Source organism: Myxine glutinosa, chromosome 2, assembly GCF_964187855.1.
Source record: "Myxine glutinosa chromosome 2, kmMyxGlut1.1, whole genome shotgun sequence".
NCBI lineage: Eukaryota > Metazoa > Chordata > Myxini > Myxiniformes > Myxinidae > Myxine > Myxine glutinosa.
In genome coordinates, this window is record NC_136262.1 from 179,795,295 (window position 1) to 179,809,290 (window position 13,996).

The 13,996-nt window shown below is 58.8% G+C and overlaps 1 protein-coding gene across 1 annotated transcript in view; it reads right to left on the reverse strand.

Moving 5' to 3' along the window:
• The window catches only part of LOC137421037 (L-lactate dehydrogenase A chain), a 75,125-nt gene that overhangs the window by 59,236 nt on the left and 1,893 nt on the right, over positions 1–13,996 (reverse strand). The window lies entirely within an intron of this gene.

Here is a 13,996-nt window from a genome sequence, read left to right on the forward strand (position 1 = left end):
TTTGCGGCCCCTCTTTGGTCGCTGCTAATGGCTCGGCCATACGCACTTTCGGCCCACGCGTCGTCACCCTCTGCTTCGGCAGCCAGCGTTTTCAATGGACTTTTGTGACCGCCTGCGTCCCCATGGCTTTGCTGGGCGCCGACTTCCTCTGCGCGCACGGGCTGCTGGTCGACGTCAAACGTCGTCGCCTTGTCAACGCCGAGACCTTCAGCTCCCTGGCGTGCACGATGAGCAGCTCCGCGCCGACCGAACTGGCGTGCGCCCTCCCGGCAGCGAACGAGTTCGCTCGCCTGCTCGCGGAATTCCCGGCCCTCACGCGGCCGACGTTTTCGGCCGTCGCGGTGCGGCACGGGATCGAGCACCACATACCCACTACGGGCCCGCCGGTCTACGCCAGGGCCCGCCGCCTCGACCCGGCCAAGCTCGCCGTGGCGAAGGCCGAGTTCGACGCGTTGGAGCACCTCGGCATCGTGCGGCGCTCCGATAGCGCGTGGGCCTCACCACTGCACATCGTGCCAAAGCCGGGGGGTGGATGGCGCCCGTGTGGCGACTACCACCGTCTCAACGACGCTACCACCCCCGACAGGTACCCGATCCCGCATATTCAGGACTTTTCCGCCCGTTTGGCGGGACGGGTCATCTTTTCGAAAATTGATCTGATACGGGGCTACCACCAGGTACCTGTCCGGGCGGCCGACGTCCCGAAGACGGCCATCATCACGCCGTTCGGCCTGTTCGAATTTTTGCGGATGCCGTTTGGCCTCAAGAACGCGGCCCAGGCGTTCCAGCGCTTGATGGACGGCGTGCTGCGCGACCTGCCGTTTCTTTTCGTCTATCTGGACCATATCCTCGTCGCCAGCACGTCCCGTGCCAAGCACCTCCTCCACCTCCGAACACTGTTCGGTCGCCTCAGCGAGCACGGCTTAATTGTCAACCCGGTCAAATGCCACTTCGGCGCGACGACCGTTGACTTTTTGGGCCACCGCATCACCAAGACCGGGGCCGTGCCGCTGCCGACCAAGGTCGAGGCCATCACCACGTTCCCGCGTCCCCGTTTCATCAAGGCCCTCCAAGAGTTCCTCGGCATGGTGAATTTTTATCACCGATTCGTGCCCCGCGCTGCTCAGCTCATGCGGCCCCTTTACGAGGCCCTCCGGGGCAAGCCGGCCAAGCATGACATTGTTTGGTCCGCGGCCATGGACGCGGCCTTCGCCAGCGCCAAACGGGCCCTCGCCGACGCAACGCTGCTGGCTCACCCGGTGCTCAACGCGCCCATCGCCCTCACTACGGACGCCTCCAACTACGCGGTGGGCGCCGTCCATGAGCAATGGGTGGACGGGGTTTGGCAGCCACTCGCTTTTTTCAGCCGGCAACTCCGGCCGAACGAGTTATACTACAGCACGTTCGACCGCGAGCTGCTCGGGCTATTCCTGGCCGTTCGCCATTTCCGACACCTCCTGGAGGGCCGCCCGTTCACGGCTTTCGTCGACCACAAGCCGTTGGTCTACATAATGGCTAAGGTCACGGAGCCGTGGTAGGCCCGCCAGCAGCGCCACCTCTCCGCCGTGTCGGAGTTCACCACGGACATCCGGCACGTCGCCGGCAAAGACAATGCCGTGGCCGACTGTCTTTCTCGGGCCAGCGCGAACGCGGTCCACCTCGACGTGGACTTCGCGCTCATGGCGGCCGACCAGACCACCGACGCCTCGGTGCAGGCACTCCGTGCGGCGGACACGGGCCTCCGCCTGGCCGACATTCCCTTCGCGGGCACCGTCCTGCTCTGCGACGTCTCCCAGGGCCAGCCTCGCCCCATCGTGCCCGTTTCCTGGCAGCGCCGCATCTTCGCCTCCATCCACGGCCTTTCTCACCCGGGCCGGAAAGCTTCTCAGAAGCTGGTGTCGGCGCGTTTCGTCTGGCACGGCCTTCGACGAAACATCCGCGACTGGGCCAACGCCTGCACGGCCTGCCAGCGGGTCAAGGTCCACCGCCACACCCAGGCCCCGCTGGCACCTTTCGCCGTGCCTGAACGGCGTTTCGACCACGTCCACGTGGACCTGGTGGGTCCCCTGCCCCCCTCGCGGGGGTTCACCCACCTGCTCACCATGGTGGACATGACCACCAGGTGGCCGGAGGCCGTGCCCCTCGCCTCCACCACCACCGCCGACGTGGCGCAGGCGTTCATCGCCACCTGGGTCGCGCGCTTCGGCGCACCAGTGGACATCTCGTCCGACCGCGGCCCACAGTTCACGTCTGAGCTTTGGGGCGCGGTCGCCCGTTTGTTGGGGGTCACGCTGCACCGCACCACGGCCTACCACCCCCAAGCCAACGGGTTGTGCAAGCGGTTTCACCGCTCCATGAAGGCCGCACTCATGGCCGGCCTTCAGGACGACGGTTGGGCCGACCGGCTGCCGTGGGTCCTTTTGGGCCTTCGCACGGCCCCCAAGGAAGACCTCCAGGTGTCCGCCGCCGAGCTCGTCTACGGCCAGCCGCTCCGCGTCCCGGGCGAATTCGTGCCCGACGCTACCAGTCCCTGGTCCGCCGCTCGCCAGCGCTCGGACCTCCAGGAGGCCGCCCGACGATTTGCCCCCGTGCCGACGTCCCGCCACGGTGGCCCCCAGTCCTACGTCCCCCCAGCGCTTAGCACAGCGGAGTACGTCTTTGTGCGTCATGACGCGCACCGGGGGCCACTCCGGCCGCCGTACGACGGGCCCTTCCGGGTCCTGCGACGGGGCGACAAGTCTTTCATCGTCGACTTCGGCGGCCGGCCGGACCGGATTTCTGTGGACCGCCTCAAAGCGGCGCACATGGACGTCGACCGACCACCACGGTTGGCCCTTCCTCCGCGGCGAGGCCGCCCCCCGTCCACAGTTCCCCCCGCTCGACCACCCACCACCACGTCGGACCCCTCCCCACGACCCTCCAGGGGTCGCTTCGGCCGGGTCATCCGGACCCCCCTTAAATTGACCCTGCCGGTGCAGGTCGGTTCTGGAGGGGCGTGTGTAGCGGTTACCGCTGGATGCACACAATCGCCTTGCACCGGCCAGAACACGGCCAGACGCGCCTCTCCCGGGCATGCCCGGACTCACTGTTCCCGGGCACGCCCGAACCTCCCGGGCACACCCGGTCTCGTCTTTCCCGGGCATGCCCGCTCTCGCCTTTCCAGGGCTCGCCCAGAGCGTCCGGGCATGCCCGCTATCGCCTTTCCAGGGTTCGCCCAGATCGTCCGGGCATGCCCGCTATCGTCTTTCCAGGGCTCGTCCAGAGCGCCCGGGCACGCCCAGCCTCGACTTGCCAGGCCGCAGCCAAACACGCCCGGGCAGGTCCAGACTCGCCTTTCCAAGGCTCGCCCTTGACACCCGGGCATGCCCGGTATAGCTTTTGCCGGGCAAACTTCCCGACATAAATGTGTATATATATTGCTGCCCGATAAACGGGCTTGTCAGAATACCTGAGCTGTTTTGTTTCAATAAAGCAACTCGGACGAATTCCGTCTTTGGTCGCGTCAATTCTTTCGACTCGCGTTGGAGCGCAGTTCCTTCAGAAGAATTGTTTTTTAGAAATCTCGCGGCCGTACGGGATAGTTTTTCACGGCCAGAAATATGGTATAAGCGGTTTACATATTTAGTTTAGAAATACGGATAGTTTTTCACGGCCGGAAATATCCGAAGTTGAGACGGAATTCTTCCGAATTAATCACTGCGACGCCGGGAACTGCGACGGGAATCACTGCGATGGGAATCACTGCGACGGGAATCACTGCGACGGGAATCACTGCGACGTCTGTGTAACAAACTCAAGCAGACTCCATCGTGCCGGAAGCGGAAAGCGCGTTTATTGACGCGGTGATGATTCACTCGTGTCTGACGAATAAGCGCGTCCGATAAACCACAACAACAATGCAAATACAAGTCAGAATAATACGTTACATCCTCCTTTCTTTCAAGGAAGCTGGTGTCAGAAGTGGGATCAGGGAAGTCCCTCATGTCCTGGGAAGAGTAAAAGCGAGAGAGTGGCTGACTTCCCACCGGGCCAACATTGGCTGAATGAGGCACTCTGCGGAGATGGAGCCTGTTACGCCGGTACACATTGTTTGGGGTCCTCAGCAAATATGACCGGGGGCTGTTGTGGCGCGCCTCAACTACAGCCGGAATCCAATGCCTGGCCTCCGGGTTTGGCAACATCCTAACACTGTCACCCGGCTGGAGCGGTGGCAAATCTGACATAGATGGCTTGTCATGATAGTATTTTTGTTTCTACTTCTGTGTGTCAAGGCGTGATCTCACAAGGTGATGGTCATACCGCGCAGGCATGAGAAGAGTGCGGTTGCAAGGCAGTGTGTTTCTGGGGCGTCTTCCCATTAGGAGCTGAGCCGGGGACAAGTTTATTCCTTCAAGTGGAGTGGTGCGGTAGTCTAGCAGGGCTAAGTACTTATCTGCTGACTTCTTCCAGAGCCTTTTCACTGTCTGGATCGCTCTTTCTGCCTCTCCATTGGCACGTTGGTGCTTGGGGGACACAATGTCGTGAGTTATGCCATATTCTTTGCAAAACTGAGAAAATTCCTCTGACGTGTACTGACTTCCGGAATCGCTTCGCAGCTTCTCTGGAATACCATGTCGACAAAACTGCTGCTTGAGAGCTTCGATTACAGAGCGAGCTGTAATGTCCTTGAGGCAATCCACCTCCACAAACTTGGAGTAATAATCGACCGTGAGCAAATACTGCTTTGATTCGAAGTCAAAAACGTCGCTTCCAACTTCGATGAATGGAAGATCAGGCATGTAAGTCGGCAAGAGAGGCTCCCGTTGCTGAGCGCTTTGATACTCTGCACACTTGCAACAATTCCGTACAGTTTCTTCGATGTCAGAGTTCATTGAGGGCCAATACATGACCTCGCGAGCACGCTGCTTACACTTGTTCACTCCGAGGTGCGATTCATGAATCAAGCTCAGCATTCTGGGTCTGAGGCTTGGCGGGATGACAAGGCGCATGCCTTTGTAGACAACACTGTCTGAGACTGCCAATTGCGTTCTGGAGTCAAAGTACGGACGGACCTGTGCTGGGACTTCCTTTCGGGAGTCAGGCCATCCACTTGCAATGACACCGCAGAGAAGGCTCATTTGACTCAGAGTAGCTTCCTGGATTTCGAGGTATTTCCCACTCGTGATCGCAAGGAACTGGAACATGTTCACAGGCTCAAGGTCTTTCCCAGCTTCTGAGTCGGTGTCCGGTAGAGGTGCACGGGACAATGTGTCGGGGAGCACCATCTCAGAACCACGGCAGTAGTTAACCTCCAAGTCATACCGTTGAAGCTTGAGCAACATACGCTGTAAACGCATGGGAGAAGATAGGAGAGGCTTCTTGAAGATTTCCTCAAGGGGTTTATGGTCATTATATACCACTACTGATTTTCCAAAGATATAGTAGTGAAATGCTTCTGTTGCATGGACGATTGAGAGCATTTCCTTCTCAATCATAGCGTAGCGACACTCAGTATCGGTCATACTGCGTGATGTGAACGCTATAGGGTTGCCATTCTGGAGCAAACAGGCTCCTACAGCGTTTTGGCTGGCATCGGCTTGTATTTCAACTGGCTGACTTACATCGTAGTACTGAAGGACCGGGGCCGAAATACATGCTTGCTTCAGCTTCTTGAAGGACAGCTCCTGAGCTGACTGCCAGGAGAACTCCACGTCCGCCTTGCAGAGATCACGGAGAGGCTTGCTTGTGTCACTTAGGTTGGGAATAAACTTCCCTAAATACTGAACGAATCCAAGGAAACGCTTGACGCCTTGTTTGTCTGTTGGACGTGGCATTTTCTCAACTGCCTTCGTCTTGAATGGATCTGGTAGCACTCCTTCTGCAGTAAGCAGGTGGCCTACATAAGGGACTGAGGTTTGCCGGATGAGGCATTTTCGGAAGTTTAGTTGCAGGTTATAACTTGTAGCTCGTTGCATAACTCGCTTCAGTACACAGTCGTGGTGGGTGATGTCACGACCAGCAACTAAAATGTCATCCATTACCGCTGTTGCCCATTCTATCCCTTCTAGCATCTGGTCCATGATTCGCTGGAATATCTCCGGCGAGCACCGCAATCCATAAGGGAGACGCAGCCAGCGGTATCTCCCTACTGGTGTATTGAACGTGGTCAAGAATGAAGAAGGCTCGTCAAGGCGAATTTGCATGAACCCACTGCAGGTGTCAAGCACAGAAAATACTTTGGCTCCAGGGATTTGAGCTAAAACTTCCTGAACAGTTCTCATTGGGTAGTGCTCACGTTTTGTGCACTTGTTTAAGTCTTTGGGGTCTATACAGATGCGGACTTTGCCGTTGCGAAGAGCTACTACCATGGAACTCACCCACTCAGTCGGTCGTTCTACCTTCGCGATGTGACCTTCGGTGACCATCTCTTGTAGCTTGTCAACTATTTGCTCTCTCAATGCTGCAGGCTGTCTGCGAGGAGCGTGAACTACTCCCTGTGACCCTTCTACAAGCTTGATCCGATAAGTTCCGGGAAGAGTTCCAGTTGTCTTGGCAACTTCTGGAAACTCAGAGATTACTGCTTCCTGAGACACATTGACTAGAGGCTGAACAAGAGACAACTTATCGAGCTTGACAATGAGGCCTAGGGCTTCCGAGGTAGCGCCTGACATTACATTCTCCTGATCGAGGTCAATGACCTCAAAACTGGCTCTAACGGTCTTGTTTTTGTGAGAGAGAGAGGGAGTGTCACGGTACCGACAGGATGGATCGTATGGTTCGAGTATGTTTTAAGAACTTTATGCGACGATTGTAGATCGCCTGCGAGGTGCTGGACTAACTGGTAGTCGTTGAGTGTTAGTGTGTTGCACCTTGCACCCGTGTCAATCCGGAACCGAGTCGGCTGACCCAGCAACGTGACGGTCTGTGCCCACTTGTCATGAGTAGCCGTATTGATGCTTGGTTGTAGAGCGGAGATCCTTAAAATTTCAGATTCCTTGACGAGTTCTTGAGGAAGATCTACATGATCTAGACTGGTCTCCTCATCAAGGGACTTTAGGTCGCGCAGTCTCTTCCGACACGCCGCAAACCAGTGACCAGGCTTCTTGCAGTAGGAGCAGCTAGAATTAATTGCTGGACACTTGGCTTGCCTGTGCACTGACTGGCCACATTTGCTGCAGGGACCGTCATTCCGAAACCGATTCTCAGCTTTGAACAGCTCGGTGGCTTGTGTATGCCTATCAGGCTTGCTCTTACAACGTTGAGTCTGGTGCTGAGTTCGTTCGTTTTCAGATCTGAGGGCTGAGATGAGAGCATCTTCATCTCGGACTATTCTCATATGTTTCTGCGAGAGCTCTAGCTGTTGGCCAATTTCTATAGCTTTAGCTAGTGAGAGCTCCTCACCCCTATCGAGTAATTTCTCTTGGACCCTCTTATCATGGCTGCCATCAATGATGCAATCGACGATTATGTCGTCTGGGTCTTGGTAATCGCAATCCATGAGAATTATCCTCAGATCTTTTATGAAATGATCAAAAGACTCACCACTCCGCTGGCGCCTTTGTTTCAGTCGGTGTCTGGCAACTCTTTTGTTCTTTCTGGGCTGCACATAGTTCTGGAATTTGTTCAGCACTTCCTGCGGGTCGTCTTTCTCTCCTTCCTCCCAAGATAGAGTTTGGTAGATTTGACGACCTTGTTCGCCGATCCACGTTCCGAGCCATCCTGCTTGACGAGGCTTCGTAATGTCTGCGAGCGGCCCTGACAAGACAAAACTGACGTGATTTCTGAACCGGCAAAACTCCTGGTAGAGATCCAGACTCTCCCAGTCGATCGAGGGATGATCAAAGTTCGGAGATGCCATATTTATGGAGACGAATGGCGGCTTATGGCGTGAATATCAACGAACTTCTGACACCATGTAACGAACTCAAGCAGACTCCATCGTGCCGGAAGCGGAAAGCGCGTTTATTGACGCGGTGATGATTCACTCGTGTCTGACGAATAAGCGCGTCCGATAAACCACAACAACAATGCAAATACAAGTCAGAATAATACGTTACAGTCTGCGACGCCGGGAACGAGGTTGGTGCAAAACAACCGAATCACGCGTAAGCATATGCTGCTCGAATTAGTTCTCATCATATGCTCAAATTTCCTAAGCTAAATCGTCATTGCTTTGGGCACTGTGAAACGTATCGAGTCACTCGCTTACTGCACAGCGAAAAAGTACGAGCACTTGAACAACGTGTTTTTCGACTCGATTCTGCAAAACGCCCGCCATGTCACTCGGTCAAAGCCAAAACGAGGAACAATGTTTCGCCTCCATTCTTCATCGCCACACCGACCTATCAGATGTGGCATGAAGGACGACGTTTATGCTTAACCACGACATAAATGTACCCAAGTCTTGGGTACCCAAGCTAATTCGTGAGAAAGTGTCATGTGACTCCTGCTCATTCACCAGGTTACAATCTACTGTGGCGGACACAAAAGCCCACTGGCGTGGTGACATCATTCCACGCACCAAGTGGGCGGTGGCCACGCCCGAGGGGTAGGCGTGGCCTCATGATATACACCGGGCGGCCAGCCCGGAGGAGTTCAGTGTTACAGTGTAGTCTTACAATAAAGACGTTTATATGTTACCGCTTGTCCGCTTCCTCCTTGCTCACAAGCAGCACGCGTAACGCCGCGCTTTACTGGTGACCCTCGACGTTGGATCTGCCGTAGCGATCCTTCCACACGCGACGCCATCGCCATGGCCGCCTTCGTCAAACTTCCGGAATTTTGGGAGGCTCAGGCCGAAGTCTGGTTCGTCCAGGCCGAAGCCCAATTTCAGCTTCGGCACCTCACCGGCGATGACACGCGCTACTGCCACGTCGTCGCCTCCCTCGGGCCCGGCACGGCCGCTCGAGTTGTGTCCGTCCTTCGCCACCCACCGGACGGCCACAAGTACGAGGCACTCAAGCGGCTACTCCTAGCCACGTTCAGCCTCACGGACGACGCACGGGCCGACCGCCTCCTGGATCTCCCCGAGCTCGGTGAGACGCGCCCGTCGGTCCGAATGGACCATATGCTGTCACTGTTGGGCGACGAAGCCCCCGGTTCGCTATTCCGGGCGCTTTTCCGTCGCCAACTTCCAGCGCAGGTTCGCCTCGCGTTGGCCGGGACCGGGTTAACGGAACCCCGAGCATTGGCGGCCGAGGCGGACAAGTACTTCGCCGCTTCGGACACGCGGGCGAGCGTTGGCGTGGCCGTCACGGCCTTCGACGCTGATGTTCCACAGCATCATCTTCTACAGCACGCTGAGGTTCAGCAGCATGCTGATACGCACCTCGTGAACGCCGCCACGCCCCGCCCACCGCCGCGGCGAAAACCGCCACCGCGGGGAAACCCGTCGACTCCACCGGCCTGGCGGAGCCAGCCGCGCTCCTCCAGCTCCACCACCTGGTGCTGGTTCCACGCCAAGTTCGGCCACGAAGCTCGGCGGTGTCATCCGCCGTGCTCCTTCAACGGGTCGGGAAACGCCCGGGCCGGCGCTCAATTGTGGCGATGAGCGCCGGCCGTTCGAGCAGCCTGCTGTTCATAACGGACACCTTCTCCGGGCGCCGTTACCTGTGCGACACGGGAGCACAGGTGAGTGTCATTCCCGCCGGCACGTCAGACAAGCACGCCGCGGGTGGGGGCCCCGCGCTGCTTGCCGCGAACGGGACGCCCATCCGTACGTACGGAAAACGCTGCCTCTCTCTGCGGTTTGGAGGGCAGGTTTTCCGATGGACGTTCGTCACCGCCGACGTGCCCATGGCACTGCTTGGCGCGGACTTCCTGTGCGCTAATGGGCTCCTGGTCGACGTCAAGCGCAGACGGCTTGTCCAGGCCGAGACGTTCAGCTCGCTCGCATGTGCGTTGCCCAGCTCAACGAGCGGCTTGCCAAGCGGCTTGCCGAACGATTCGGTTCCGGCCACGTTGGTCTGTACGCTTCCGGCAGCGGACGCATTCACCCGCCTCCTCGCCGGCTTCCCGGCCCTCACGCGGCCCACCTTCTCGGTGGGGGCCGTCAAGCACGGGGTGGCCCATCACATCCCCACCGTCGGGCCACCGGTCTAGGCCCGGGCACGCCGCCTCGAGCCGATGAAGCTGGCGGTGGCAAAAGCGGAGTTCGCTACCCTGGAGCGACTCGGCATCGTTCGGCGCTCAGAGAGCGCTTGGGCGTCGCCGCTGCACATCGTGCCGAAGCCCGGCGGGGGATGGCGACCGTGCGGGGACTATCGCCGTCTCAATGACGCCACGACTCCCGACCGCTACCCCGTCCCCCACATTCAGGACTTTTCCGCCCGTTTGGCGGGCAGGTCCTTCTTCTCGAAGGTGGACCTCATACGCGGCTACCATCAGGTCCCCGTCAGGCCGGAGGACGTCCCGAAGACGGCGGTCATCACGCCATTCGGACTCTTCGAGTTCCTGCGCATGCCCTTCGGTCTGAAGAATGCGGCTCAGGCGTTCCAGCGACTGATGGACAGCGTCCTGCGCGACTTGGATTTTGTCTACGTCTACCTGGACGATATCCTCGTCGCCAGCGCGTCCGGCGAAGAGCACCTACGCCACCTCCGCACGCTCTTCGAACGCCTGGGCCAGCATGGCCTGATTGTGAACCCCGTAAAGTGCCGGTTCGGCGCCGCCACAATCGATTTTCTGGGGCACCGTGTCACCAGGCACGGAGCCGTCCCCCTACCGGCCAAGGTGGAGGCGGTGAAGGGGTTTCCGCGCCCCCGCACGATCAGAGGGCTGCAGGAGTTCCTGGGCATGGTGAACTTTTACCATCGGTTCCTGCCCCGTATCGCCCAGCTCCTGCGCCCCCTGCACGAAGCTCTCCGAGGTAAGCCGGGCAAAGGCGACGTTACCTGGACCGAGCAGATGGACACGGCGTTCACGGGCGCGAAGCTCGCCTTGGCTAACGCCACCATGCTCGCGCACCCGGCGCCCGATGCACCGATCGCCCTCACCACCGATGCCTCGGACTACGCGGTGGGCGCGGTGCACGAGCAATGGGTGCGTGGAGCTTGGCAACCGCTGGCGTTCTTTAGCCGGCAGCTTCGCCCGCCCGAACGCCGTTACAGTACCTTCGACCGCGAGTTGCTCGGACTTCACTTGGCGGTCAGGCACTTGCGCCATCTGCTCGAGGGCCGGGCGTTCACTGCCTTCGTCGACCACAAGCCGCTGATCTTCGCGATGGGCAAGGTCACCGAGCCGTGGTCGGCCCGGCAGCAGCGTCACCTCTCGGCCGTGTCCGAGTACACGACGGACATCCAGCACGTCGCGGGGAAGGACAACCCGGTGGCGGATTGCCTTTCCCGGGCCGTCGCCCACGCAGTCCACCTCGGCATCGACTATGCCCGGATGGCAGCGGACCAGGCCGCTGACCCCGACGTCCAGGCCTTGCGGGCCGCCGTCACGGGCCTCCGCGTCACCGAGGTGCCGTTCGACGGCGCGGGCGCGGCCCTCTTGTGCGACGTCTCCCTCGGGCGTCCTCGCCCCATTGTGCCCGCGGGCTGGCAGCGCCAGGTGTTTGACGCCATCCACGGCCTGTCCCACCCGGGCGCGAGGGCCTCCCAAAGGCTGATCGCCGACAAGTTCGTCTGGCATGGCCTCCGGAAGGCCGTCCGCGGCTGGGCCAGGACATGCCTCGCGTGCCAGCGCGCCAAGGTGCACCGGCACACCCAGGCCCCGTTGGCCCCGTTCACGGTGCCGGAACGCCGGTTTGACCACGTCCACGTGGACCTGGTGGGACCTCTGCCCCCCTCGCGGGGTTTCACCCACGTCCTCACCATGGTGGACCGCACCACCCGGTGGCCGGAGGCCGTGCCCTTGGCGTCGACAACGGCGGCCGATGTCGCGCAGGCTTTCATCGCCACCTGGGTCGCCCGGTTCGGCGCCCCCTCAGACATCTCATCCGACCGCGGCCCCCAGTTCACCTCGGAGCTCTGGGGGGCGGTTGCGCAGGGGCTCGGGGTCCGGCTGCACCGAACCACGGCCTACCACCCCCAGGCTAACGGCCTGTGTGAGCGATTTCACCGCTCATTGAAGGCCGCGCTCCGGGCCACCCTCCGCGACGGCGGCTGGGTCGACAGGCTCCCCTGGGTCCTGCTGGGCCTCCGGACGGCGCCCAAGGAGGACCTGCGCGCATCCACGGCGGAGTTGGTTTTCGGGCAACCGCTGCGGGTGCCGGGCGAGTTCCTCCCCGACTCCACGGCACCATGGTCCGCGGCACAGCAGCGCTCCGCTCTGCAAGAGACCGCCCAGAGGTTCGCCCCGGTGCCAACGGCATGCCACGGGCACCCACCGACGCACGTCGCCCCGGAGCTTCGCACGGCGGAGTACGTCTTCGTCCGCCACGATGCCCATCGGACACCACTGCGGCCCCCGTACGACGGGCCTTTCCGCGTGCTGGAGACCGGGGCGAAGCACTTCACCCTGGACATCGGCGGTACTCCTGACCACGTTTCGGTAGACCGCCTCAAGCCGGCCCACCTCGATGTGGACCATCCACCGCCAGTGGCCCGACCCCCACGTCGGGGCCGCCCTCCTGCGGGCGGACCCCCGGCACCGCCCAGCCCCGCCGCCACGGCGCCCCCCGGTCCTGCACCCATCCCAGGGGCAGCCAGGGGAATCCCACCTGGTATCCCTGCACCCCGGACGCCGCCGATCGCCAGGGGGCGCTTCGGCCGGGTCATTTGTCTGCCCCGCAAACTGGCCCTCCAGGTGCGCGGGAATTCTGGGGGGGCGCGTGTGGCGGACACAAAAGCCCACTGGCGTGGTGACATCATTCCACGCACCAAGTGGGCGGTGGCCACGCCCGAGGGGTAGGCGTGGCCTCATGATATACACCGGGCGGCCAGCCCGGAGGAGTTCAGTGTTACAGTGTAGTCTTACAATAAAGACGTTTATATGTTACCGCTTGTCCGCTTCCTCCTTGCTCACAAGCAGCGCGCGTAACGCCGCGCTTTACTACACTGTTTCAATTACCAGTTTAAGTCTACACTTTAACTGTACACTGCTAAATTTCTCTAAAGCGTGTAAAGACCTTTGAGTGCTCGCACCAGCATATATGTGTTGTTGAGGATGTTCAAGAGTACTTACAGGTCACTATCAGCGTCTATCACCTTCTTTTCGCGATAAAAAACAATGTTCTCACGAAACGTAATTGGAAAGTAAACCACTCTGGGCCATTTTCGAAATTTTACTCTTCTTTAGTGGTAGACCTGAAAAGCCGAATTAGGCTTCAATCCCATGCTCCCATGCTCTGTAGGTTTGTGTGATTTATGATGTCCTGCACCTACCGGTCTAAGCGGTTTACATAAAGAAAGAAAGCTCGGTTTGATTAACGACAGTCACACATTGCCGTTGAAACGGCGCGATCGTCTGATCTGTCGGCACTGATCTTACTGCAAGCTAACTTCTTCTGGTGGAGGAAGCCGCAGTGCCCGGAGAGAACCAGTCCTGACAGCGACTGAAGTTAGAAGACTACACACATACTATGAAAACGTATGTTAAGCCCAGTTAAAATTTCTTAAAATAGGCCCTAAGCTAGCACATCGTATAGTTACTTCCTTCAGCTTCTTGTGACATTTATTGTATGTAGGTATTGGGGAGGACTGTCTGCTCTTCTCTTTTACCAAGTCTTACCAGGTACGGTACCAACTACACCTACCTACTACCAACTACCTAACCTACTGATGGGTAAAATAGTGGCAAGAGGCTTTGGCTTCGCCGGCTCATTGCGGCTTTGCAGTCGGTACTAGTAGGTCCTGTAATGTATGTTTGAAGTGCCTGCAATTGAGAAACAACTACATGGTTGTTGTTGGTTGTCGGTACACGACGGCCTCAGAAAAATAAACAGACTTCCGGCGCGGACCGGATGGCCGAACATTGGAGTCCTGCGTATGTTACAGGTCCTTCCACAACATGGCATTTTTTTAAATTTCAAAATAATGATAACATTGTAACAAATCATATATTTATTAATACT